The 23898-nt window shown below is 40.9% G+C and overlaps 1 long non-coding RNA gene across 1 annotated transcript; it reads left to right on the top strand.

Annotated features, from left to right (window-relative positions):
* Positions 1–1923: 1923 nt before the first annotated feature.
* On the top strand, positions 1924–8384 carry LOC114657164 (uncharacterized). Its single transcript, XR_003717174.1, has 2 exons — positions 1924–1968; positions 7918–8384. It is a non-coding gene; the product is annotated as an uncharacterized LOC114657164 (long non-coding RNA).
* The last annotated feature ends 15514 nt before the right edge of the window (positions 8385–23898 follow it).

The following is a 23898-nucleotide window of genomic DNA, read 5'->3' as shown; positions in this document are numbered from 1 at the left end:
CATTCAAAATATATTTAATAATAACACTATTAACATTTATGACAGAAATTAAAATTTTTAGTAAAATAATTTATGCCTATTATGAGCTGTGAAGCAGAAAGCAATTTTTCACTGCTTTCCTTATAAAGAACAAATTTTTGTTTGTCATGACTGAAGGGCCTTTAAATTCATATTGTTGCTAGAAAATGACATTCTGAGGAAGCTTTCATATGATAAAACCGTATGTGTTGTTAGAAAAAAATAGTTTTTTGTAAAATGTGCTTCATGTTGTATGTATTCTCATGGGTGACTAAAATTAAGATTATATTGACTATTGTCTTTTCTGTTTTATTTCATCATTCTATGATGCATCATGCATATATATAACATTTCCCTAATCTGAATCCCCCCATACCTTGAAAACTGTAACGTTCAGGAAATTTTTATTTTATATGTGAGATAATCCAGTACAGCAATTTTAATGAAAATCTGAGATGTAGTGGTTAAATGTTTACAAAATTTGTGGTGATCTGTCATGGATAAACCCCACTGAAAAAGATAACTGTGGTTACCTAGACCTTATTGCAGAATGCAAAGGGGCCCCCCCATACCCGCTCAAGCTTCAGGACCCTAAAAATGTAGGTTTGCAACTGGGTGTGGTGTTTTGCTTTGTTTACAAACCATTATCAGAAGTTTTCATACATACAGGCCTTGGGGGGGGGTGGGGGTATTTTCCGTACGTCGCTTAAATCATCCAAGATCAGATGCCTCATCTTGGATGAGTTAATGCCGGTGAAACTCATCCAGGATAAGTCGGTTTTTCAAATGCTGCCGTGTAGTAGATTAGTCTAGCTGGATCTAATCATCAGAGATGAATGGGCGCACCCACGCTGATTGAAAAGCCCATATATATTGAGTCTAGAAAACATGATCAGTGAGTCTTTGATAGGCTGCAACAAAATGACGAAAGAACGGGCGCATTTTTTTCACACAAGTGGAGCAGGACCTTTTATTCGAAGGACATGAAGAATTTCAACCAACTTTTTGTGACTTTGGGTCTTCCAGATCTCTTCCAATCAAAGTTTTTTTCAGTTTTCATTTGCTTTTGGATTGTGTAGGACATCGTACTCACTGACACTTGTTTTTTTTTTTTTTTTTTGGCAATTTCACTAAATAAAAGGCATACACTTCTAAGGGTAATAATTCTTTGTCTCATTTCATTTGTTAATTGCTGTTTTCTTGCCATTATCACTGGAATTTACAACTTTCTACAGTGTAATATTGTCCAAGTAGTACTTCAGAGGGTGTGGTAACATGGTCTGTTCCAACTCTGCTTTAAGACAGAGAGTTCTTAAGTAATCAACAGAAGTTGGGACACCTGTGCAAATTGTTAGCTTCAATTTGTATGACTTAATTAATTAATCTGTAGATTGTAACTTACTAGTTGTTTGTCTTTTGAACTTTGAAACAGAAGTGCTAATCACTGCATCGCTTCCACCAATACATCAGCCATGTCTCTTTTATAATTGCAGACTTGTTTACAGGCCGTTTTGCAAGATAACAATGCAGTGTGCAGAATACATTGCATGTAGCGTACAAGTAAAGTAAAGAGCAGTGCTACAGCTTTCAAAATCTAAATAAATTTCAAAGACAAATTCTTCGTGGTATGGCTAATTAAATAGTGTTCAATGTTAAGTAGAGTAAAGTTCAATATTTCCTGAAACTGTTCCATACAATGCCACATAAAACCTTCTTCAAGGTTTAAAGTCAAAAGAGGCATGTGTATTGCTTATCTCTGGACCTTAGTTTGCTTTTTTCATGATGTGGTAAGGCCTGTTAATTATTCACTCTGGTAAAATGTTTCTGCCACTTCAATGTTGGACTTCAATCATGACACTGTGTGTGATAAGTCGCACGAAAAAGAGAAAATCAGTTAAACATTGAAGCACACACAATCCTTAGGATAGCAGCCTTCTAAAGCTCCAAAAGGTAGAGATCTCCTAGCTATTAAACATATGTATGTGTCATTTAAAGATAAAAAATCATATTGAGTAATGCAGATGTAAAAACTGCAGCTTTGCAGGAATAATAACTTGGCATTGGACGATTAGCTGATCATGGGAGGACACTAACAGTCATCTAACCTCCCTTGAGTAACTAAGATGTTGTAGATGGAATGTTATTGGAAATAACACAATGGGACAGATGTGCTGTAACATACAATATTACAGGCCAGCTTTCCACCCATACTCTCCCTCTGAAAATGTGCTGGCAGGTTAAATTGTTTTGCTAAATTCCAGATTTATAATCTTAATTAAAATAATTAAATGATTAATGGATGTGGATTACATTGTTTGAGTGAATTTATAGTATATAGTATATATGGGCCTAGGTGAATCCCTAATCTGCACCCTTCGCTTTCAAGTTAGTTTGACTCAGATAAAGGATTGCAGGAAATACTTTAGATGAATGAACTGGAAAAAACAATCAACCACAGTTATCTATTAGGTGGCAGGGCTAAATTATAAAATGATGCCCTTTGCTGACCACTTTTGTTTTTGACGGACCAGTCATAAGTAGATCTTAGATGTTAAACGGACTGACTGTATGTATAGTACTGTATAATAAGTCCCTTAAGTCATATTGTTTGTTTTAAATCTTTTTTATTGTCATTCTTAGCACATTGAGTAGATTGTCCATCATTTTTTTATAAATTATTATTTTTTTTATTATTTTGATTCATCACTGTTGCTCTTGACTTTTAACAGCTTCACAAAGTCTTTCTTTGTCTGTGTCATGTTACATCATTAGTGTTAGCCTCTCCCTTTGCCTCATTTGTTAACTGTGAGAAGAGGAATTGTACAGGCAGAGTCTGAGCGCTCATATATTTTCTGTTTTAACATTTCAACCTGTTAATAATAAACATTAACAGATAAAGGAGTTCAGTGCGGGTTCATTACCCTTTTGTGGTGGTTCACACAAAACGGCACATAGTGAGTCACACTGTAGGACCTTCGGAGGTTAGTTGGATTCAAAGCCAGAGTGTAGCAATACAGCATGTGCGGTGCACACCATTTACATTGGGATAGCTTAAAGTCACATGTGATCGCATTCGCTTTCTTTCTTCCCTCATAATTTCTTGATGACCTTAATTTCTGTGTTGAGATAAATTGCATCTTTTTCTGTAATTGTAAGACAAATGTAACTGAATGTGGTTGAAACTGCTGCAGGTAATAAACTGAGATCGAGATGAATGAGCCATGGCACAGACCTGGCATTTGCCCGTGAAATATAGTAGTGGTCATAAGTCAAATGGTTGTAAGTCGACGACTTCCTGTAATTGCTCGTTGTTCTGCCACCACAATGAGCAGATCAGCAAGTTGAGATTATGTTGGGAAAAGGAAGCATGAGAAAAAGCAACAGAACACTGAGCATCTTAACAAAGGGCTAGGCAATAATCCTAGTGAGGAGGAAAGCAAGGTCAGAAACAAGACAAATCAAAAAAACACACAAAAGGTCTTTTTAGGAATCCACCAAGTTTGACAGTGAGATTAGCACAATGGTGTCCGTTTATAGCATCATGAATATGATGGATTTGCCCCCATGCAACTACAGGTTACACATAACAATGGCATCTAATCCATCCATCCATCCATCCATTTTCCAACCCGCTGAATCCGAACACAGGGTCACGGGGGTCTACTGGAGCCAATCCCAGCCAACACAGGGCAGGAACCAATCCTTGGCAGGGTGCCAACCCACCGCAGGACACACACAAACACACCCACACACCAAGCACACACTAGGGCCAATTTAGAATTGCCAATCCACCTAACCTGCATGTCTTTGGACTGTGGGAGGAAACCGGAGCGCCCGGAGGAAACCCATGCAGACACGGGGAGAACATGCAAATTCCACGCAGGGAGGACCCGGGAAGCGAACCCAGGTCCCCAGATCTCCCAACTGCGAGGCAGCAGCGCTACCACTGTGCCACCGTGCTGCCATGGCATCTAATGAAAAGCAAAAATTATGTTGTGATAAATTACAAATAAATACACTAATAATTTGAGGTTAAAATGAAGGCTTCCCAAGAGGATGATTTGTGATTTAAAAAACATACTGAAAAGGCTTTTTTCTAAAGCAAGAAAAATGTATTCCTTTCCAAAACAAATTAAAGCTTGTTCCCAATTCATGACACAGATTATGTCAGATTATCAGAAAAGACACTACACTATCTCTTCTGCACAGTTTATTTTCCTAATATAAAATAAATAATAAGAAGAAAATAATAAATCACCCATCTAGTTATATGAAATACCAAATGCAGTTTCCTTCTGTATTAACAGCAAGAGTGCACATCACAGCACATCAAATCAAACAACCAATAGTCTGATACCAAAGATCACCATTGTTTGTGTATTAGACTTTCAATTAATAGTATTATCATCCAGACCCTTGAAGAACAATGTAAAATGATTATTAATATTCTGTGTGTATTAAGATCACTTAGTAACAAAAACAAAACAAAAATAATAATACCATTTTACTTTCCAGATGTTGTCATCTTTTGGGTTTTATTTCAAAATCTTTCTTTCGGATCTCAGGTTTGATAAATTGCCATGACTTCATCTTTGTGAGTCCTGATATCTATTTCTATACACAGAATCAAAAGATCAGAGAGCCATTCTTCTCCACATAGCTTTCTGACTTTGGACTTAAGCGAATTGAGCCTGGAAACATTTTGTTCCGCAGTTGCTGTTGATACAGGCAATGTGGCATAGATTTGCAGCAACTGAAACAGTGTTGAAAGCCCGAAATTAGCATCAGACTCTTTCTTTGGGCAGCAGCATGCAGTTCTGTCAGTAGACCCAGCCCGACTGAATTTGAAGAGTACTGCCAAAACCAGTCTGAATCTTTTCTGTCAGAGATAAATGGAGACTTATTCTCATAGACACTTTTAGTTTTTTTTACGATGCTTTGTTTGGTTTTAATGTTCTTGAGTTGTTTTGTGAAAGAGTTATTTTATAAATCTCTAGTTGTTTTTGGAAGTGGGGACCAGATGATAACTGTAACAGACAGACTAGAAAAGCTAGCATCATATGCAAAGTGAATATGTGGAGTTTGTGAGCAGACATTGCATTACAGTCTCCTTTCATGTCACAGTATAATACAAACAAACACGACTGGCACACAAATATTTGCTATACTCCAGCAGCCATACCACCTGTGCTTCAGAAGTAGTCATCCATTTGAAGCTAAGCATGTCTGGGCCCAGCTAGTACTCTAGGGAAAAAGCTTGGATTGCTGCTGGAAGCGGTGCTGATAAGGCCAGCAGGGGGTGCTTACCCTGTGGTCTGAGTGTGGGTCCCAATGCCCCAGTGAAGTGACGGGGACGCTGTGCTGTGAATATGGCGCAGTCATTCAAATGAGGCTTAAAACCGAGGTCCTGACTCTCTGTGGTCATTAAAGTCCCCATGGCATCTTTTGGAAAGAGCAGGGTGTATTAAATGTCCTGGCTAAATTGCCCATCACGACCCAACCATTCTGGCCCCCTAATCATCCCCAGTTTCTAATTGGCTATCTCTCTCTCACCCCTTCACCACCTAATAGCTATTGAGTGGTGAGCATACTGATGCAGTAATGGCTGCAATTGCATCATCCAGGTAGGTGCTACACATTGGTAGTGGCTGAAGTGGTTCTCCTCTGTCTAAGCACTTTAAGTAGTGATAAAAACACTCTATAGATGTAATTAATTAATTATTTCTTTGTGGAATTAGTAGCAGTAATTATCATAAATCAAGGTTTATTTTTATATGCGACAGAAAACAGTATCTTACCTAGCTTTAAGAAGGCACACTTCTTATCACTGCTCTTTCTGTGTTTCTTACTATGAAAAGGAGGTGTGCACTTGTACTCAGAAGCAATCGATTAGAACCTGATGGGAAAAGAAGGCACGTGGGCCAATGAGGGGACAGGGCAATGGCTTGAAACATTGTGGCCTCCCCTTTGAGCATGTCTCTGGTGTTAGGACGTTTGCATTGAAACTTTCTTTGTTTTTTGACTTTACTGTATTCTTGGTTTTGCACAGTGACTTTGATTTTGCCAAATCTTTATTGGTGTCTTCCAAATACCAGTTTTCTGCTCATTTAACCAATATTTCTGTATAGTTGTTCCTCTCCAACTGTCCACCACACACCTGACTGCCTGCAATGGTTAGATTAGATTAGATTAGATTAGATTAGATTAGATTAGATTAGATTAGATTAGATTAGATTAGATAAAGTTTATTAATCCAATTGGAAAATTCAGAACCATATGGCAGCAGAAACACAGATGCAGACTCACAGGACAAATAATACAGCCAATCAATCAATCAATCAATTGATATATAAATAAAAATAAATAAATGTACATTGTGTAGATATTTCATAACAAACATAACAAGCATATCAGGAGGAAGTATTAAATTGTCTGATAGCAGTGGGCAGAAAAGACCCCTGAGAGGCGCTTCTTAGCACAACATGGTGGAATGAGCCTGTGGTTAAAAGTAGATAGATAGATAGATAGATAGATAGATAGATAGATAGATAGATAGATAGATACTTTATTAATCCCAAGGGGAAATTCACACTCTCCAAGAGAGCGCCTCCTGGAGGGGATGTTTCATCACAGAGTCCAATTTTGCCACCATCGTCTTTTCCACTTCACCTTCCTGTGTGTCCAGGGTTCCAGACTTTCCTGATAAGTGTCAAGCCTATAACCTGTGTGAAACAAGCTATTTGGTGTTCCTGTCAAAGTCAGAGCAAATACAATTTAATAAGTGCCTCCTTCTTTTTATTTTTCTCTTTTTCTTTTTCTCTTTTTTTTTGAGTCATACATAGCATTGCCAGATTGTACTATTTTTTAACCATTACCACAGTAAAAAATTAGTTCATGTAGGTTGGCCAGTTTATATTTTTACTAAGTTTCCACACAATATTTGATTACAGGTCTTTATTTCTTTAACATTGTGTATTTATAATCTTTGGGGATTTTCAGAGGGCCCACTTGTGACAAGTCATCATCCCACTTCATTGTGTTCATGTGAATTTCCAGTCAGTGGTTTAGGTTGCTTTTGATTTGTTATTCAGTCATCACAAAAACAAATTCAAGATAAGCTCTTATTTGCTTCATGTATATGTATGTATATTGCAATGCTTCAACCAAGTTAGTTATTTATATGTTAGCATTATTACATGAGCTTAAAAGTCAACGCTATGTCATAACTCAGCTAATTCAGGTAACATTTTTATCTTTGAATTTTCCCTTTGGGTGCTCTTTGAGGGGCATTGATATGAAATTTCCCACTAGGAAATTCATATTTCCCATCTGCCCGACAGCATGCGACCTCAGCAAAACACCATTCAGCACTGCAACCCTGAAGTGCAACTTCACTTGCTGCCTCCTCCCTTATGTCACAATAATAATCCAAGACGAGGGGTGGGCTATTAATACAATGTTCTATTGTTTAATATCACTTTTTGCTGTTAAGTATGGGAAGTCCAAGGGAGCTGGTTGAGTGCAGAGGGTATTTTTTCATATTTATTTAGCCAGATTATTGTTAAACCCAACTATATTTTTAATCAGGAATAATAAAGAAATTCCAAAAAATGATGTTTCTCAATGTTGACTTCTCTTGTGCATTTTTGTTAGGACTTAGGAAAATGAAAACTTCATAAATGATAAGAACTGAAAATGCGTGTGTAAGTCAGGCATATGTATGGCTGACTTTATACGTGTCTCTCTATTGTGGACTAAGCCTAACGTGTTCTGAGTGACAATGGGATGGCCCTGGGCAGATTGGTTTCTGTGTGTTTATGTTTTCTTTGATAGCCCTCATCTCTCAGTTGCCATTGTCTGAGTTCTCATTGATAAAAGTATTTATTTTTCTCAAACTAGGAAAGAAGTGCTTTGAAAACAAACAAGACCCGGGGTTTATCTTTTGTGGAAGACAGTGCGATAGATGGGCTATCACATATCTGGAAGTCTTTATCAATTTGCAGAACAATTCAGCTCTCCAGTCACTCTGAAAGCCATGTGTGCAGGAAAGCTCTGGGACATCCAAGAGAGAATAATTAATTCCCTTCTTATGTGGTGTAAGTTCACCGGAGACTAGATTACACTCTGTCAAGAGTGTATACATCACAGAACCCAGATGCGGGAGCTCATAATGTCCTCATCCTGACAATTTGAAAGAAGTTTTTTTTTTGTCTCAGTGGCTGCCATATGCTTTAAACCAAAGATCCCCCTTCATTCCTGTGATTTGTTTAATAATCTGAGTGTGTGGCTGCTGCTGCTGATGGTGGTAAAAGCCTTCAAGCTCAATATAAACAAGGATGAAATAATGAAAATCTATTTTGCTTGAAGGCTGCCGGTATGAGTCTTGTTTATTTTCTTGATACTTATGGTGCTTTTTACCTACTGTACTTTCTCAAATGCTCTTTGCTCCTGGTTTACACAAACAAATACTAAAAAAATAAACTACAGCACTACATACAGATGTAGATAAACATCCCGCATTCCTATTGTTAATACACCTTCTGTGAGCCAAGGCCTCATCTGACTTTCAGGTCAGGTCAGGTTGGGGAGCATACACTGATACAGAGCGTTGTTGCTCCCGACACTTGACGAAACAGCTCAGGATCCTGGTTGGCAACCCCCCAGGCAGACACGTGGTCCAGTCCCACCCTCCAGAAATGACCCTCTATCTGCCGCAACCAGGTCTTACGTGGCCTTTCCAGCCACTCTCCGGTCCTTAACAATGAGGATCCTGTGAGCCGGATCACCCTTGGGGAATCACACCACATAGCCGTAGGACCGTAACTGATGCTCCCTCACAATGTAGGTAATGTGTCTCATTCGGGACTCTGTAAGCAACTGCTCATTCGACACAAAGTCAAACCAGTGGTACCCAAGGATTCTCTGAAGAGACACAGTACCAAAGGAGTCCAGTCTTTGTCTCAGGTCACTGGATAGCGTCCATGTCTAGCAACCATATAGCAAAACAAGAAGCACCAGGACTCTAAAGACTTAGACCTTTGTTCTTTTGCATAGATATCGAGAATGCCACAAACCCCTTTCCAGTGACCTCATGACCCCCCCTGCTCTCTGAATTCGTTTATTGACTTCATTGGAAGAGTCACCAGAGACGTGAATGTCACTGCTGAGGTAAGTAAACCTCTCGACAAGGTCGACACTCCTGATGGCTGTGCCCAAGAGGTTATTAAAGGCCTGGATCTTGGTTTTTATCCAGGACACTCGCAAGCCCAGACACTCAGAATCCTCACTCAGTCTCTCGAGCACCCCGATCAGAGCCACCATTGACTCCGTGAAGATCACAGCATCATCAGCAAAGTCAAGATCAGTAAATCTCTCTTCACCAACAGATGCCCCACAGCCGCTGGACCCCACGACCTTGCCCAACACCCAGTCCATACAAGCATTGAACAGAGTAGGAGCAAGAACACACCCCTGATGAACCCCAGAATCAACTGGGAAAAACACAGAGTTCCTGCCTCCACTCTGCACAGCACTCACAGTACCAGTGTACATGATACACAACCTTAGGGGATCCCGCAAAGTCTCAGGATGTCCCACAGGGCAGCTCGATCAAATGAGTTCAACACTTTATGAAAATCGACAAAGGCTGCAAAGAAACTCTGCTGATATTTGCGTTTGCGCTCCACGAGAACCGTCAGTACCAGGATGCAGTCAATGGTAGACTTCTTAGGCGTAAAACCAGACTGCTACGGTCGCTGGTAGGTGAGCAAGTGATCACAAATCCTATTGAGGACGACTATAGCAAGGACCTTACCCAGCACCAACAGTAGTGTTATACCCCTGTAGTTGCCACAATCCAGGCGATCACCCTTCCCTTTCCAGATAGGAATGACAAGTCCCATTTTCCAGTCAGTTGGGATGACGCCAGTCTTCCAAATGGAAGCAAAGGTTGCTTGCAATGCCAGGAGTAAAGCCTTACCACCAGCCTGGAGAAGTTCACCCCGGATACCACATAGCCCTGCAGACTTCCCTGCCATCAGCTGGTTCAACACCTGTGCAATCTCACCCAGTCTCACTCAATCTGACTTTGAATAGGGTACATTTGGGGACTCAGGCCTGGTTGTCTTGTTAAGGCACGCTGAGGCTTGATCTTGGTTATTTAGAATTCCATTTCATGCTGTATCCCATAATATACAAATACATGGTTACTTGTGGAGAGTAAATACACAAGTAAGCAAGTTGTGGTGTAGCACCAATATGCATATGCAGTGTCTTAAATTCGTACCTGTAAGATCTGTCCTCTTCTCACAAATTTGGCACGATAAGTCTATCATGTGGCTGGCAACTGTGTGTAGCAACAAAAAACAACATTGTATCACCCCATGAGAAAATTTCACAAAATGGCTGTGGCAGCAATAAGCTAAAATAGAATTACAAGAATGGCATGACTGAAATCTAAAAATTATTTTGGAGAGCCGTGGAGAATCACACCACCATGAACTGCTATCAGCTGTTCTCCATAAAGACCTGCCTACTCAGTGTCCTTTGATATCTTATCCATTGCCTGTGGGAAATACCAGGGAGGGTACACCTACTTAGTAAATACTGGATTAGGGTGCAGGTACCCCAGGCACACTACAAATATGCGTAGCTTTAAAATAGAAATGGATGCAATCAGTTTCTACAAAGGAATCTACTGTTACCTTGTCATTACTCAGATGTAAAAGACTAAGATGAATCTGATTGGGTAAAACAGACAACCAAGGAAAGAAACATCGTGTTTTTAGAGCTTACTTGAGAGACTTGACTGCTGAAACACTGAAGAGCGTACCTATGAAAAGAGGAACAAAAGCAATGAAGTGTTCTCAAGATGAACATCAAAATAAGGAGTCTGAACATGAAGGATAAGATCTTAATGAACCTGTGATCAACACTCTACTACAGTACAGTAGTAAAGAAGAACATTTAACTATAAAGAATTAGGTCAGCCATACAAACAGACATGGCGATATTGGGTATTTGGTACACTGCATAAATCCCTGTTGATGTAGAGGGTGCATGACCTAAAATATAAAGATGTACATGTTATTATTAAATATAAAAAATATTTTAAATGGAAGATCTTGTTGTATGCGCTAAACAAAAGAAAAGTTTTACTACAAAATGCACAAATATTTTTTTAATATGTTACCACATGCAATTTATAGTGATGGCTGAGAAGAAATCTCGTGTTTTCATTGAGAATGGAGACAACAAACTTTGTGATAGAGTGGGCATTTATGGAGACCAATTCTGCACCATAGAAAATAGTATAAAAACTTCTCATATTACTCAAGTCAGATAATCCACATGTCAAGTCATCCGGTTTATACTCGCATTGCAAAATGCATGCATTTTTTGATAAAATTTAGTTACTTTCAGGAAATCAGAGCAGGTCATGAAGTGGAAATCTGTTCACACAAGAATTTGAAAAGCTTGATGCTGTATGAACTTTCGAGGTAAGGTAGTTATTTATGGTAAAAAAGACAGAGGTTTCGAGGCAAGGTAGTTATACCCGCTAATGAAGAATTGTGGTTTATGGGATGTCGATTAACAGTGTTGTCCATGAACTAGTTCAAAAGAGCGTATTCATTGAACAAGCTCATTTTTCTAGGAACGGTGAGCTTAACGTAATGTATTTGCGAGTGAAGAACTTGAAGAACGTGAGCAAGTTCAGTTTTATGTGACATTCTGGATTTGTTTTAGGTCCAGATTAAACGTTTTGTCTTACCCTGTAATGTAGGAGTGGAGACAAATCCAAATGCGGTATTCGGATAAGTACAAATAGTGGATTTTAACAGATATTTATTTCATACGAATTTTTTGCCATTTATTTGTATTCAGAAAAAATAATGTACAATCAAATAGGCACTGTCTGTGTCTGCCTGCTTGAGCTTAAGCTGCACCCCTGCTGACATGAGCATGCGGTGAAGCTCTGCTTTCGCTTGTAAGAAAACGTTGTACTTCGCGAGGCCACTTTACATTTTTCCCCGTTGGACATGCAATATGTAACGTGAATTTTGACCGGCAACGTAATAGGTTAGTTCACCTACACGCTGGTTCCACAGTCACTATTTGTGGCACACGGTTGGAAATAGAGCAGTAATATATATGTATACTTGCATCTATTTAATTTCTTTTTTGACAGGGAGGATATTAGCATATATGGTTATAAGTGTTTGTTGCTGGGTATAACTCAATAAAGTGTATTTAAATAAAAAAAGTCTTCATAATTATTGTATTTTATTCAAGAACACTTAATAGTTGCCACACACATGCGCATGGGAGGCAGCTAAAGGGCTTGAGTGAGGGCAATTTCGAGTCAAACCGGGAGGTGGCAGAGTGCACTGATTCTTTTTCTTCTTGGCCTGCAGACCATTCACGGGAGATTCCACCTGGCCGTATTGACGTCACTTCCGGGTCCGAGCCTATGGAAGAAGACCTTGTCGGCTCAGGCCCCTTTGATGTCATGTCCAGGCTCGAGCCTATGGCTGAAGACTCTTATGAGACCGACCCCTCTGACTTCACTTCCTGTCTTCCCCTTTAAAAGCCTCCACCTTTTCTTTATTCCCTCATTTCTGTTTTGGACTTGGTTTCGTGCACATCAGTGCTGTAAACATTTTTGAGACTTTGCAGCCAGGATACCAAATATAGGAGTCGCTGCCCCAAACCTTGCTATGGCTCTGTGTGAAGTTTCTGACATGCCTAATATAAGGCATGCAAAACTGAAAAAAGTAAACTCATGGGTCATTTATTCTCACTCCTTAAAAAATATAAAATGAACTGAACATGAACTAGTTCAAAATTGAAATGGTGAACTATGAATGTGAATGTATTAATTTTAATCTGTGTGAACTGAACTTTGAGCTAGTTATTGTGAGGTGTGAACTTGCACATGCAGATAAGAATTTCATTGCACTCTGTACGTGACAATAATGACATCACAACCCCATAAACCTGCCTCTATGAAAAGAACCCCAAATTCAATGAAAAGGAGTTGCTCTTCTTGATTTGTGCCAGAGACCTCACAAGAAGCAAATTTGCTTCCTGGGATTGATCTGCTTGCAAACATCCAGACATTGACATTATTGTGGCAGGCAGTGATCTTATCCAGCATAAGAGAAAGGTTAGGCTAGTATTGTACAATGGGAAACCCACGGCAGTGCAGAGAACAGATGGTGGGAAAAGTTCAAACAGAAAGCCAGAGGAACACCTTATAAGTGAGAGTGAGGGCACTGCTTTAACTTCAGAAGTCAAGCCCATATTTCTTTCTGTTGTTTAAAATAACTGAACATTTTGTCTATTTATTTTGCAGTTGCTTTTTATCTCAGCACTTCAGTTGTCCTCCTACATCTCAAATACCTTTGTGCTGCATTAATTGACAAATGTAAACTGACTGTATTATGAGTGCCTCAGTGTGCCCTTGTGTGGACTAAGGTCCCATCCCGGGTTGATTCTAGCTATGTGCCTAAATCAAATAAAATAGCCTCTAGCTTCCTGTGACCTTGTAAAGGAATGAGAAAAATGGATCAATGGATGGATCAGTGGTTAAACAAGTACAACAATTTGTTTAATACAGTTTGTTTTAAGGATGACATTACATGTCAAGCTTCAATGAATTTTAAAATTGTTTAAAAAACATTCTAAAACCTGACCTTGAACAGCAACACAATTTACCATAATGTTCTCAAATCCTTTTACTCTAATTCAGAGTCATAGGTAATTTATCTAGTCAGCATCAAACACAAAATCAGCACTGGGCATGGTGCCAGCATATTGGAGGGCCCACTTGTGCACATACCTACCCATATCTGCCAGTTTAGGGGGGCAGTTAACCAAACCAGTACATGTTAGTGGATGTGGAAAGAGAGAGAATCATCCACTAAAGCTCATCACCAAACTCTTCTACTGGTGAGGCAGTGCCACTGTCTGCAACTGGATTTTGGAATTACTATCTAGGAGTCCTAGACATTCTCTACCCAGACCCTCAACACAGCCTCACCACAGCGTAGTGTGCTGAACCCTATTCTGTACTCCTGGTTTACTTCTGAGTGTGTGGCTCCAATTCCAACTCTACCATTAAGTTTGCTTCTGACACCACAATTATAGTCCTGATTACCAGCAATGACAAGATGGTTTACAGAGAAGCAGTCTATGCAGTCAGCAGTTTAGTCATACTCAGTAGATCCAGAAGAAAAATGTCACGAAAACCAAGGAGCAGGTTATAAACTTCTGAAAGCAATAGACTGATTAGTCTCAATAAATAATGGGAACACTTTGAAGAGGGTGGGCAGCTTAAATTTCTTGATGTGGCATTATAGCCTGTAGGGAGCACCGCTGAGCCCAAAACCCCCAGACACAATTGAGCCACAGCAGTCCCAGTTCAAATATAGTGCTTTTAATTTAGACAATACCTTCATATAGGCTTTTTTTTTCTTCAAAATATGGCACAGCACAACTCTTTTGTTTTCTTTTTTCTTCCTTTCCTTTTGCTCCATCTCCACTCCTCCCAGGCAAGCTTGATCCTTCCTCCACACCCTACTCCAACTTGTCTGATGGTGCCATCAAAGTATATCCAAGAAGAATGTCCAGGCCTAGCAGGATCTCCTTAAAACAAAGAATGTTCCTTCCTGCAACACCCAAGAAACCCAGCAGGGCAGCTCCTTGGGACTACAATTCCCATGCAGTCCTGCAGACGAGCATTTAGGTGATCCATCAGAGAGATACTGTCACCATTCACAATGAAAGACAGGCATGACCCCGGGAGGCTGATTCCTTCCATCCATCCATGATAAGGACTTCCTGGCCAGGAGAGGAACCATCCGTTCCAGCTGGGCTGCCAGCCAATCCATGTCTTCTGTGATACCATCATTAATAAATGTAGGAGGGCAGCGTTTATGGTCTGTGCTGGACAAATAAGGGAAAGGAATTCAGTGTGACACCCCTGCTAACTTTTGTTCCATCTGCCCCCTTGGAATGGAGAAGGAGTAAAACTTGGAGGACCATCGACATTGATTTTCCCCGCTGGTTGAAAACAACACCCCTTCTGAGGCAGAGTGATATATAACCAAGAGTCTCACTGGCTGATGGTATTCATTCAAGGACCACCTATGGAGGAAAACAAAGCTTTGAGCCTTTGAAGTGTTTTGTTCTTCATTTAAAATCATGGCAAAACACCAATCCTATTTTCAGCACGGTCATGTGTTCTTTTTTTTTTTTTCCTTGGACATTCATATTAAATGGGGCTTCCTACCCCAACCCTCGTTCCCCTCTCTTTTGTTTCATTTTACACTGTCCATCTATTTGTCTATTATTGCATGCACAAGCATAGGGAGCTTCAACAGGACTCTGATAAGGTAACCCCATCAACACAACTTCCTGTGGGAATGCGGATATTAATGCCTTCTTCTCTGTCACCTGCAGCCAAAATGACGAGCCCTGGGATAAATGATGTTGTCACTTGCAGTTTCACCCCAGACATTCTGACAATTCTGCCTAATGGGCTAGTTGAGGAACAGCAAAACCAGAAGTCAACATTCACTAGGGAACTTGTATCCAAAGAAGATGGAACTTCACAGAAGAGAATTATTCTGTTGAAAGACACAATTATTAAGCAGCTTACAGTAGAGACTCTAAAGGATGCAAGTCATCTGCAATATTGGTGGACATTTCTTTTTCTGTTTTTTTTAATTTTTGTTACACTAAATGGGGCACCCGGCCAGCCCTCAACTGTTTATCATCTGTCTGTTGTTGACTGTCTTACACTGTCTATTTTATATAGCGTGTAGATGCCCCAGAGGATGGCTGGGCATCCTGCCCAGAATGAACGTGGAGCCCTACATGGCCAGGATGCTATAATGGAAAGATGGACTAAATGGGGGTAATACCCTGTTGGGGCACCTTATGATCCCAATCCTGGGTGGAATGCCCAAAGATTACAAGAACCAGCAGGAAAGGATGTCAGGGAGCAGTTCATCTTTAATAGGTGGCAGTGTGACGATGCAGCTTCTGCTCCATGCTCCCACCACTCTACTGGGAGCCTCTTGAACCCGACACCATCAGTAATGTAACCGGATGAGCTGGACAATGAGGAAAACAAATGAAGCAAGGGGAAGGTACAAAGTGCAAAAGTGCTTTTATTTAAAACAAAACCAAAACAGTGTCCATAGTGTAGTGATTCAAAAACAGTACATAAATAAATAATCCATAAAATCAGGTGAAAATGTGGAGGTTAAAAATAATTCAATGAACAAATCCAGTTAAAACGAGGTTAAAACAACAATGACTAGAAGTAGTTCCCCTTTAAAGAATGGTGCCTTCTTTTAGCTGGCGGCTCCCTTGCTTCTGCCATCTGGGCCTTGCAACAGGAGAGTTGTCCTACCTGCAGGTGCAGCTGTCTTCTCCACTAGTCTGGTAGCTTTCCGGCTCCTGGCTTCATACAGCTCCCTCCAGACTGAGACTCGGGTTCCCCAACGACCAGGACGTTCACGTTGGGACTCTCCGTCCCAAGCCTCCACGACTCCTGCTACGTTCTGCAGTGAGCAGTCCTCATTCCTGGTCACTCCTGCTCCTCTGAAAAACTCAGCAGGAATGACCCAATCCATCTACCCCCGAGTGCTGGCCAATACTACAGTGACCCTGCCTGCTCTCTCTTGCTTGCTTTCTCCTGCACCTGCTCCTTCGCCTTCTGCCATTTTCTTCTCTCACTCTTCTAACCTCTGCTCTCTTTTTTGATCTCCCACTCTGCACTCATGCTCCTACCATTTATAATGGGGATGTGGCACAGCTGTGGCGACTAGCAGCTCCTGAACAATTATGGCCATGGGCGATCCCACAAATATGCACTTCAGTGCAGAAACGCCCATGCCCGTATCATGCCTGGGAACTGCTCCACCCACACTACCATGCCCCCTGTTTAAGCCGCAAGTGCTGCGATTATTTAAAAACTGGCCTTTCCTTCTGAGCCGCAGACCCACTATATCACAGGCAGTCCCTCATATAGAGTCAATTTGGACAACCGCAGGGCGGCATGGGAGTTGAACTCCAGAAGAGTAGCCCTGGTGGATGATAGTGGGCACTGCTGATGAAGGACATCCCTGGCTTTCTCATAACCCAGAAGTGCTTCCAAATGGGTCCTCAATAAAAGAGAGCTGGGAGTGGAGATGGGCAACACTCAGCTGGAGGAGAAGCAGTGTGATGGAGAGAGAGGAAGAGAGAAAGGAGAAGAAGCATAGTGTTTACTTGTTACACAAAAGGTATTTTTAAATTAACACCCCTTGTATCTGAACCCGGGACTGATTGTACATTTGTTTTTGGGGTTTGGAGCTCAGTGGTATCCCCCAGCCTTCACAAGCGGCGTTCCTGTTTATTTTATAACACCTTTCAAATATATCTCTATAGCTTTATATAGGATTATTCATACCTATGTTTACATAAAAAAGTGCAATTTAATTTTATTTATAACTTTTTTTTAGTGTTAGCATTTTTTAAGGTTCCAAATGGTGGTCATGTTAATAAATAACAATATAAGGTAAATTAAGGTAAATTAAGGTGGTGAATGAGTATAGGAAAGCAAAGGTAAATAGAGAATGCTTGTAAGCCGAGATCCAAAAAAAACAAAAGAGGATGAGGTTGAAGTAAGGAACTCAGACAGAAAGCAGGCCTTAATTGAATAACAAAGGAAGAAACCCAAGTGACAGATAAGACAGAGCCTCAGGCTTCATGGCTCATCCATCGCTATTAATCTGGAGAAAGGCCAGGACTGGATGCTTCCTTTTCCATGTGGAAATGAATTACTCACGAGCCGACTCCTCGAAAGGAAAGCATCTGGCTGCTCAAGCATAGCAGCTGAGGTGGGCCTTCTCTGGGGCCAAGTCTGGTGCTCCAAGCAAAAAAAGAAAAATGCTGACTTGCACCACGCATGCATTGTGCGCTTTGTTTTCAAAGTCACTTGTGTCCATTCACACGATTGCCTTATTGTGGGGGTGGGGGCAGCACGCATGGCAGCCATGCCACACAACCCACTAGTTATCCACAGAAAATAAAGCTGGAAAGTCTGATAAGGAAGCAGATGAGAGCAAAAAAATAACAAAAGACGGAGAGAAAAAGTGCATCAAACAGAAAGATAAAAACTTTCTAACAATGTTTCAGAGTCCATCAGTTGGGAAGTCGAAAACAACAGCAGGAAGGGCTTTAACCCCTTAATGTCCGGCTAGTGTTGATTTTTAATCGTCGTTTTGTATTTCATTCAGCTTTTGCTGCCCTTTTCTTCTTAGTTTCCACTTGCCGGGTAGATTACAGCCCTCCATCTGTAATACATGTGACACAAGGATGAAGCTGACATATTTCACATTAGGTTTGGAAACTTTGCTCAGTCATAAAATGGGAGTGAATTTATACCTCTGTGTTTTTAGCACTGGCCGTTGCATTACATGAAGCCAGGCAGACCCATCAGATGTAAAGTCTTATTAACCAGGCAAATATTTACATGAACAAGTTCATTCTGATTGGCGTTATCAATGAAGTGGAAGTCAAAGCCTTCATGGCCTTGAAGAAAAATATGCAAGCTCCTAAGATGGAGTCCTAGCTGAATGATTCAAGCAATAATAATAACACAGCACATCCATTTGAAGGAAGTGATCCCCACGATTGTTGGGCTGTATAGTCAAAGGTTTTTCATAGAGTCTGTATGTGTTTCTGAGCTCATATTGATTTAATTTTTCCCTATAAAGCCATCCCACTTATAGTGTTTATCTGGAAAGATTTACATATATAAAAAAATAAGGTATGCAATAGTACACCGTTGACAACATAAATACAGGATATTTAAGCAGTACTAGGGGGCTTAGCCCCCTGCTTGCTTTGCTCGCCCGCCCCCACCCAGGCGCACTACGCGCCACCCACTTCGCATCTCTGCCTCTCAGGGCTGAACACACGCTAAGGAGATGCAGTCGTTCCTCCGAAACACCTTCTTAAATGATCATATAATAGAAAACAAAAAAATTATTTTTTACCTCCTCTTTGCTCGATCAGCTGCTGGCTTACTGCTGCTGCTGCCGTGTTGCGTGATCTGCATGTTGTACAGTGCTTCGAACATTTAAAAACCTGTGCAGCTGCTGTCCTTTTGTCTCACTGCCTTGTCTCGCAGGACGTTAAAGTGTCTCCGAGAAAATCACGTCTCATCTCCTTCCAAGCCTTCCAAGATTTTTTTTTATTATAGAGAGTGTGATAAAGAGAGACAAGATAGCATAAAGGTTTGGGGTTTTCCGGCCCCATATACTGTACAGTTTTGTAAAAAACCAAACACAGTCAGTGATATGGCTTTTCAGCATTACAACAGAGAAGATGCATATGGTGAAGGGACCATTTCTGGGGTGGGACCGGAAACTGGTGGATGGAATGCTGGGAAGGAACCAACGTGTTGTATGAGAGCCATGACATCATCAGGAGTGGACCAGAGGAAGGGATGGAATGCGGAAGTGGTAGCACGTGGTTAGGGAATCCGGGTAAAGTTACAGCGGTGTTGTTTCTGTCTTTCTGTGGAAGACCCTGGCACGATATTTTACGCTGCTTGTCGGGTCTTTACACGGCTCCCTATGTGCGTGTGCATGACAAGAGATATACTGTTTGAGGACTTCTTCCACAAAAGAATATATTGTAGGGGAAATATTTCTTTTGGGAACTTGGAACTAGGAAGTCATCCTGTTGTTAGGGAACTGGGCTTGGGCGAATTGCTAAATATGAATATGTAAATGCAAACTGGACATATTTGGTTCCAGAACCCAAGCTCCCTAAAACCATCCATCAGTCATTCCTCTTCAAATCTTCAGTCCAAATCAAGACTACAGACTCCCAAGGCTGTGCCTACTATATCCTGACAGCATCTTGCCCAAGACAAGAACCATCCCTGAACAAGTCACTCACATCCTCAATTCATTCATACAGGGTGAGTTATCATAAACTGGCAGGAAACTGGAGTGTGGGGAGAAAGTGAGAATGTGCAAATACTGCTGAGACCGTTAACAGGCTGCCATTCACATCTTGGACTATGTACAGTAGCTGTGAGGCAGCAGTCCTAACCACTGTGCCACCACATCACCCACTCTCTGAAATCTCTTACTGGAAAATCAGATTCAGAAAAAGGATGGCTGATTAGATTGGATGATTCAGCAAGCATAAATCAATCTCATCTCTATGTAGGGCTGGGCACGTCTCCAATCACAAAACACACTCTCAGCTTAGTCATTTGTTTTGTAATAAAAAACATTTATTTTCTTTTAATTTTGACTGTTGCTTACAAGTAAAAGAACTGGACTACAAATTCCAAGATCACTGGGTTCAGTCCTTAACAAAGACTTAATGCATACCCTTCACTGCCAGTTTTCAAAATATATAAGCAGCTGGGCAAAGCACTTTCAGATGGTGTTTGTTCATTGTAAAGATGCTATATAAAATAATATTTATTTGTGTATACAGTACATGTCAAGCTCCCCACAACTCAGTAATGTAAAAGGAAGGGGTCAGAAAAACAAAAATCCATACCCTCTAAATCCATTTGGATGGTTGCAGAGAACAGGAAATTACTCTGGAAAGCAGCACTGAAGACTGAAACCTTTCATTAAGAGGGTGCCAGTCCCTTGCTGGCCACACTTACATTCACACATGCAGAGATAATTTAGACTTGCTAAAACCTAACCTGTATGTCTTCAGGGTGTGCAAGGAAAGTCCATACTGACAGAGGAGAAAATGTGCAAACAGGCAGTGACCAAGCCAGGGGTCAGACCAAAAGTCTTGGGGCTGGAAAATGATTGTGCTAACCACTGTGCCACCAGGCTGCATGAGCTAAAATGTTTATTTTAAAAATGAAGTCAAATAATCGTTCATTGTTCCCTAATTTCAATGTTTTGTGGTGTTTGATTTATTTAGTTCTATTTTAAATGTGTTGGGCCAGGGTACATATGCTGAGTTTTAGCTTGTCCTTAGAGTCTTTACTCTCACATCTAGATGGTCAAGTACACAGTGTGTGTGCCAGGTCGCTTGTGTTCCAATGCAGCCTTCCATCCCAGGGATCTCATCTCTCTTTCTCTCTGTGTGCTACCAAAGGATTTCCTTCTCAGTCACACTCCACATTGGACAGGGCCAACTGCTTCCTGCATGTCCCTCTTTGGCCATGCTGACATTTGTACAATTATTTGCTCTGTTTCCTCACAGCTCCTTCAGCCTGGGTTCAGATCCCTGCCCATGATCAGCCTCTGTGGTTTGCACGTTCTCCCCATTTTGTGTGGAGTTCCCCTCACATCCCAAAGACTTGCATTTACTGGTTGTTTGGAAACTCTGTATTTTCATTTTCATTTACATTTATTAGAAGACTCTTACAGAAGAGATCAACATAATCAAGCAAACCTCAGTCTGGGGTACTGTTTGGAAGAAAATGTTACTGGACAAGGGTACAAAATTGATCATCACAACTCAATATCTCAGAACAAAATAGAAGATTGTTAAAAGTTACAAGAATCCAAGAACTAATGTCAGTTAGACAGAGATTCACCAATAAGAGTCTTTAAATGCTTCATAAACACATCGAGGGAGACAGAATTTCAAATATAGGTGGTAGAACCACAAGGGAGCACCACTGAGCCCCAAACCACAGACACTGCAATGCCCAACACAACTCCAGGTTCAAATAAAGAATTTCTATTTGCCAAAACACCTTCATGTGAACACTAGTACAAATAAACCATTCTCTAGCCTTCTTTGTCCTCCAAAAGAGCATTATCCACTGCCTCCTGACTCTGATTTGATTTAAGTGAGGCACCGGGCTCTCCTTAAAAGCCAACCCAGGAAATGATTTTGGTTTTCTGTCCAAGTGCTCTAAAGCATGCAGTGCCCTCTGGCAGTCCTCAATGACCCTGAGAGAACTGTGTCACTGAATTCCAGCTTCCATGCCACGCTGCAGGTGTCTTAATTGGGATTAGCTTTGAGGAACACCACCACCTACTGTATGGGGAATGAACTGCTCCTGGTGAGTCTGTTCGCCCCAGTCTTCCATTATAGCCTCTTGGCTGAGTAAGAATCCATTCTTTATCCTTGCCAGGATGCCTGTACTTCCTTCACCTGCAGTGGGCAGCTCATTGAAAAGAGTCAGGATTGAATATTGATGCCACGCAGAGGTGACATCAGCAGACCTAAGTGGTCAAGAAGGAGCATAGGATCTCCAAAGTGTTGACCTATCGGTGTTGACCTAGTGACTACTTTGTCAGCAAACATCAAAGGTTTACATTTAATATATGCTGCTACACAAAACCAGTACAGTGAACTGATAAGAGGAGTGACATGTACAGTATCACTGCATTTTCAATTATCAACAATGGCATGGTGACACGTGCTGCTGCTTCTGACAGCAGACAGCTGCAGCAGTCCAGCAATGACAAGACCAAAGCCTGGGCCAGGAGTTCTGCTGCATATTTTGTCAGATATAGCCTGATCTTGTGGATATTGTAAAGAGTGAATCTGTAAGACTGAGAGACTGTTGGGACAGGGTCAGTAAAGGACAGCTAGTCATCGATCACCACCTGAAGGCTGTGTACAGTTTGACAGGTGTTAATGATAATGAGCTAAGATGAACAGAGATGGGGTGCTGAATAGACAGACAAGCTGGGATAACAAGACGTTCCATCTTTGCCAAGTTGGGCCGGTGATTGTTTTCCTTTATCCAGGTTGCGATATCAGTGAGACACACAAAGATTCTAGGTGATACTGTGTTGTCCTCTGTAGGGAAAGACAGGTATAGCTGTGTATCATAAGCACAGAACTGATAGGAGAAACCATGGGAGAGGATGATAGGGCCTAGTGAGGTGGTATATGGAGAAAAGAGGAGAGGGCCCAGCACCTCTGAATGGCACACCCTTGACATCTCTTGTCACCAGGGGCCTCAAGCATAACGCCACGCGTAGAATTCACACTAAAACATGGCATACGGACAAAAGCAAAAATGTGTGTATGCACAACAAAATTCAGATGCATAAATATGTGCGTTTGCCAACTTCCACATTCTTCCGTTCCATAAATCCCGGTCAGCATGAAAAGTAACGCACGTGCCTGCTGCCACTCCCAAACTTCTCCCAGAATTACGCCGCTTTGAATATGCAAATCAATATAAATAGCCCTTAAGCTCAGCGTTCTGTGAAAAGGCAATGGCAAAAGCACAGGGGAAAATAGAAGAATTTCAGCAAATACCAAGTGGAGGCAAGGAAAAACGTACTGTTTGTTGGTTTAAACAGTGGTATAAACAACAAAAGGAAGTTGATTGAGTGACATAGCATGTCGGAGAAGCTCGAAAGCTCAAGTTCACAAAGTCACACAGTGCCCGAAATAAAAAAGAAGTTGTTAGATATCAAAGTCGCCATGAAAAGGCGAGTCGCAGTCCACTGTCTGAGTGTCATATGAAAGCTTATTAGGGAACAGAGAAAAGAAAAAAAAATAGGGACACAGTGGGGAAAAAAGCTGGAAATGTCAACTTTAATCTCGAAATTTCCACCGTAATCACGTAGTTTATTTTGTCCTTAAAGTAGACCATCATAAACTTCATCTTTAAATTGTTTAATTTACTAGTTTCTCAAATACCATTGTAACTGAAGTAGCACGTTAAATGCTTTGTTTTGTATGTGTTCTTCTATGTGCTTTGTGTGTGTGAATCACTATGCGCTTCTTAAACTGGCTTTCTCTTCCTCCAGCAGGACACAGAATCCATTACATTCGTGATATTACAGCTCTCTGAATAATTTAAATACTGAGATGTGTACTTGATATCAATTCAGTATACATATCATATCAGTTAAAGCT

This window comes from Erpetoichthys calabaricus, chromosome 9 (genome assembly GCF_900747795.2).
Source record: "Erpetoichthys calabaricus chromosome 9, fErpCal1.3, whole genome shotgun sequence".
Classification (NCBI taxonomy): Eukaryota; Metazoa; Chordata; class Cladistia; order Polypteriformes; family Polypteridae; genus Erpetoichthys; species Erpetoichthys calabaricus.
This window is presented reverse-complemented; position numbering and strand designations above follow the sequence as displayed.